Source organism: Rhea americana, unplaced genomic scaffold (genome assembly GCF_003343005.1).
Source record: "Rhea americana isolate MKP2758 unplaced genomic scaffold, rheAme1 scaffold_162, whole genome shotgun sequence".
NCBI lineage: Eukaryota > Metazoa > Chordata > Aves > Rheiformes > Rheidae > Rhea > Rhea americana.
In genome coordinates, this window is record NW_028185728.1 from 964,501 (window position 1) to 969,892 (window position 5,392).

General features: G+C 38.8%; 1 protein-coding gene across 14 annotated transcripts in view; it reads left to right on the forward strand.

The window, feature by feature from the left end:
- Window positions 1–4,167: 4,167 nt before the first annotated feature.
- The window catches only part of PRRC2C (proline rich coiled-coil 2C), a 61,091-nt gene continuing 59,866 nt past the window's right edge, over window positions 4,168–5,392 (forward strand). For all 14 annotated transcript variants that reach the window (XM_085300227.1, XM_085300232.1, XM_085300230.1 and 11 more), the window contains exon 1: window positions 4,168–4,217. The gene's annotated coding sequence lies outside the window, so the exon portion shown is untranslated. The remainder of the gene's footprint in view (window positions 4,218–5,392) is intronic.

Here is a 5,392-nt window from a genome sequence, read left to right on the forward strand (position 1 = left end):
TAATTGTAACTCCATTTGTTGTTACTTGTGTGCCACCTTTTCTTTGTGCAAAACCATATATTCAGCAATTACACAATATTTATCTTTTTAATAACAGTATTTCTTGATAATAAGGCATGAAGTATTAGTTGAGTTCTGAGTAGCTAGAATCTGGTATCTTACAAGTTCCCTTTTTTAAGTCAATTGTATTTTTCTGTAAATGGCTTAAATTGTTGTCTTCTCTGAAGATCACAAATTTAATATGGCTGTTTCTAACTGCAGATTATGCTTCAGTTGCACTGTTATGAAGCAGCTTCTTTAGTGATGTTCTAGAATCTAAATATGCCAGACTTACCATTGAAATGGAACTTTTCTAGCTGAAATTTTTAGTACCACATTATTCATCTAGGGTGTCGAGTGCAGGACTTATTGAGGTATTGAGAATGCTCTTTCAAAATCGGTAGCACTGAAGTTGGAAGAACATCAGCCTCTAACATCCAATCAGCCACATAGCAAAAACATTCACCCTTGATTGYATTTCTTTTTAGCTTAATTTCTGGCAAGTTTTGAAACTATCTTAAGAAAACTGGAATTTTGGTCAAATGTGAATGACAAACTTTTATAGGAGTTTTGTGCCTCTTGAGTACTTGATGAYGTGGAGCAGTCTTTTGGGATTTGTTTCTTGTTTTCTGTTTTGAGAGAGGTGCTAATGTATCCCAGTTAAGAATAAACTTTCCTGTAGTGTTTTCATGATGTTTCCTACTTTGCAGATGGGGATTTGAGTGACTAAGAGCTTATGATCCTAGGAAATTTTTTAGCAGGTTTGAACTGTGTTCTCTTCCTTAAATCATTGCAGCTTATCCTTTTCCAAGTTCTGCCAGAATGTAACACATGTAGGACATGGATATCCGTTTTGTGTTAAATAGGGAATATGGGAATGATTCCTGTATTTAGTTAATATTCATAAAACTTCAAAATCCTCTGAAGATAACATACAAGTTCCCAATCCTAAAAGACTGTATACTCCTAGTTTTAAATTAGAGAAAAAAAACTTWAAAAAAAGAACTGATGGGACTACATAAGTGATAATTATAATATTCATGAAGAAGTCTCTTGACATGTTAAACTTAAAAAAGAAAAAAAAATCTTTTTTTCTCTAGGAGTTAAAAAATAGAGCATATAAAATATGAGCTTGCCATGCAGCCATCTGTGCTTACATCAGTTAGGAGGGGATGATTATAGGGCATAGTAGTCATCCTCTCAGCAGTGAGAAACACACTCTCTCTCTCTCTCTCTCTATATATATATATATATATATATAGTCTTAAACATATACAGAAACCTATTAGCTGGAAGAGCTTAAATACAAATAATGTAGGTTTTCCCATGGCAATAAGAAGAGTTGATCTGCCCTTTTCCAAAAGCTCTGAATAAAGAAGATAACTTTCTAACTGAACCTTTACAGGCCTCCCTTTGCCTTTCCATGCCTGTCAGTACTTTTTCATCTAGGTAGCTTGTACAGAATGTGATTTTCTTTTCTCACCTATAAGTATGTAAAACTGTTTTTCACATTTATTATAAAACTACAAAATAATTAAATGGTCATGGTGGGGGAGAGAGGGAGGAGGAAACTGGACAAAAGAGAAATGCTGAGTTAAGGTGTTTGGTATATTAAACTTTGTAGTGTTCCAGTCCTCAAAAGTGACCTCAAAAGTAATACTACTTATTTTTTAATTTAATCACATAAAATCTTTTTTCCTAAAGTGGAGCTAAGATCTGTTCTAGTCTGTAGTTGGTCTTATGCAAAATTTACAGATATATAAACTAGTACAATTAAAGTGTAACCTACTTGTTTTAGGGAATCCTGAAATGTTCCTGGAGGTAGGAACTTAGGGTTTTTTTGTTTGTTTGTTTTCCTGAAGAAATACGATTCTGCAACCACAATCTAGGAGAATATACTGTATTCTGTTTGCTCTTCCACCTGCTATAAGTATTTAAAATGGTATAAGTAAATGTTATCTAGGAGTCCTGGCAGCTACTTACTGTGCTAAACTCTGTCCACATACTTCTGAGTTCATTGCAGGATCTAAATAAGCAACCAGCTGCAGTCTGAAAAAGACTGACTGTTACAGAAATTATAGTAATATTTTAATCTCTGAATCACAAACAAGGCCACAGTAGGAGTCAACTAATTTATTTGGTAACATTACTAAGTGGCTGAAATGCAGTCTTTGCTCCTGAAATTAGGGGGCATTGTGCCTTCTGTCATCATGCACAGAGTAACCRCAGCAATTGATAATGAGCCACTGACTACATTAAACTTCATAATAGCATGGCGAAATGTGCCAGTTGTTACTTCTTGTTCTGTTGCCTATCCTTCTGGTTGCTCTCGTGGTAGTTACTTAATTTTGGTAAGTAGCTCTGAAATGTTGTATGTGTTGCTACTGTTCAGAGATACACAGCTGTCTTGTGTTCTTACTYGTTTGACAGTGATCTAAGCCTAGCACACAGTAGCACTTAGCTTTTAGGAGCCTCTCTAATAGAGTTCAAACGGACAGCTAGCTTACGGATGATAGTTAGATATAAATATTAGGGTAAATTCTGAATCTGAATCTAGTACTTGCCAACCTAGAACATAGCTTAACGTAAAATTTTTAATTTGTGTAGATAACTATCTCATAGATGGTCCACAGAGGGAGTGATTCTTAATGCTTCTATATAGGAATGCAGTATATACAAGATAAAATGAAGTGAAGAAACCAAGGGGCTTACAGCTGGATACATCCTGAAATTTTATTTTGTATGGCTTGGAACCACTCTTTTAACTATTACTAGATGGTATGACAGTGCATGTTTAATGTGTGACCTGGCAGATAYGTTTTTAGAGGGCCAGATAAGCTCTTCAAAGAGAGGATTTGTCATCCCTGCCTTGAGTACCTGATCTAAAATTTAATTTTGCAAGTGTATCTTCTTTAGCACCCAATATCAGATCTAAACTTAGTTAAATGTGAATGTTTTGGCTGACCTAGTTTAAAAGAGCCATGCTTGCAGTGCTTGATCTATTTTCTGCAAATCAGATTAGTGAGGAATGTGCAATTTTAATCAGTTTAAAATATTCCCTGTTTTTTTTTTCTTTGTAACTTTGGAAAAAGTTGTCAAGCAGTATGAATTTTAATACAAAGAATTCATAGAGCTCAGCTGTAATAAGCAGACTTTGATTTTTGCAAATTTAGTATCAAAAAGCATTAATGGGAAACATGATAGCCTTCCCTTGTTCATAAAGCTATCAGGTGTTCTAGAAAAGACAATTATAATTGGACAGGCTGGAGAGCTGGGCGGAGAGGAACCTCCTGAGGATCAACAAGGGCAAGTGCAGAGTCCTGCACCTAGGGAAAAATAACCCTAGGCACCAGTACAAGCTGGGGGCTGACCTCCTGGAGAGGAGCTCTGCAGAGAAAGACCTGGGAGTGCTGGTGGATGACAAGCTGACCATGAGCCAGCAATGTGCCCTTGTGGCCAGGCAGGCCAATGGTATCCTGGGGTGCATTAGGCAGAGTGTTGCCAGCAGGTCGAGGGAGGTGATCCTGCCCCTCTACTCAGCCCTGGGGAGGCCTCATCTCAAGTACAGCATCGAGTTCTGGGCTCCCCAGTACAAGAGAGACATGGAGCTATTGGAGAGAGTCCAGTGTAGGGCTACAAAGATGCTCAGAGGGCTGGAGCACCTGCCCTACGAGGAAAAGCTGCGAGAGCTGGGCCTCTTCAGCCTGGGGAAGAGCAGACTGAGGGGGGATCTTATCAATGTCCATAAGTACCTGAAGGGAGGGTGTCAAGGGGACGGGGACAAACTCTTTTCAGCTGTCCAGTGTGACAGGACAAGAAGCAATGGGCAAAAACTGAACCACAGGAGGTTCTGCCTGAACGTGAGGGGGAATTTCTTCCCTGTGAGAGTGACAGAGCCCTGGCACAGGTTGCCCAGAGAGGTTGTGGAGTTTCCTTCTCTGGAGATATTCAAGGCCTGCCTGGATGCAACCCTGTCTACCATGCTCTAGGTGACCCTGCTGAGGAGGGAGGTTGGCCTAGATGATCTCCAGAGGTCCCTTCCAACCTTACTGATTCTATGATTCTATAATGAAGATTTGCTCAAGCACTTCTGTACTAATTCTCCATCTTAATCATAACTCTTTTCCTTACAGAGTAAGACTGTGTGTGGTTTCTGCCAGAGGTACGAGCTTGGAAAAGTAAGACCAAAAATCAGCATTATTTTAAATTATTCTCAAACTGCCTTCTGCTCAGCCTGTTGATGCTTGATATGGTTAACTTGATATGTTAACTGCATACCTGAAAGCTTATTTGCTACATATACAGCACTCTGGTATTTATCTGATCAATACCTACTTCTCTACTTAATGCTCCAGGACATTTGTGGTGGACTCTTGGTCTTGCAGAGTGTAATAGGAGAATTGAAGGTGAAGAATCTGCCCAATCCTTTCACAGCCATTTTAGTGACGACCTCATGATAAACCAAGTTTCCTTGTAGAAGAAGATGGATTAATTCAGGGCCTAGTATCTGATTTAGCCTCTAGTTTGATAAAAGTCTGCCTTGATTTAGGTCTCCAGACTAGCTGGAAGTGCTTGCATGGTCATGAGTTATAATAACGGGCAAAGTTTGGCATGTTGTTGAATTGTAAGTGAGTACTAGGGCTGCAATGAACAGCAAATGGTTGTTTGAAATCAGCTTGAATTGGTAGCTGCTGAAAATAAGCTTACCTAAATTCATTTATCAGGCTGTATTTTCTTTTCTTGCCTGTGCCTGTAATGTTGGTTGAGTAGTGAGCTGTGGTGTCCATATATAAGTTTTTGGATAGAGAAGGGAAAAGCTATGGAGAAGCAGGCATAAGGTGACAACAAAGTAAAAAAGAGGGGAAAAATGAAGAGGAGGAATATAGGGAAACATCCTCTTCCATTCACTTCACCATCCTTTTAAAAAAGACTGTGTTAAAGGTGCCTTCTGTTTAAGAGAAGAGATTTCAGGAGTGGACTGTTGACCACATCCAAGGTCTGGGTTCTGGATACATGGCTCACTTTGTGGGCTGAATTTTGCTAACTTCCACTCTGTGCATCACATCTTTTGGAAGAAATGAAGAATGACTTTTGAGATAACATGTTGTTGAAACAGCTAAATGTTGACTAAGTCTGGCAAAAGGTTCTGCGAATTGTTTTCTCTTCACGAGAATGGCAGCATATGTAGCTCAGTATGAAGCTGGAGACTGTTGCCTCCTTTTCAGAAGTTTGCAAGGCTTGTAGTGGGATAGGGTCTGGCCCTGTTGCAGTTGAACCAGCCTAAGGTTATTTGTGGGAGATTTTCTGTTTGTAGGGTTTTGTTTTGTTGTTGTTTTTTTTATTGGCCTAGTTT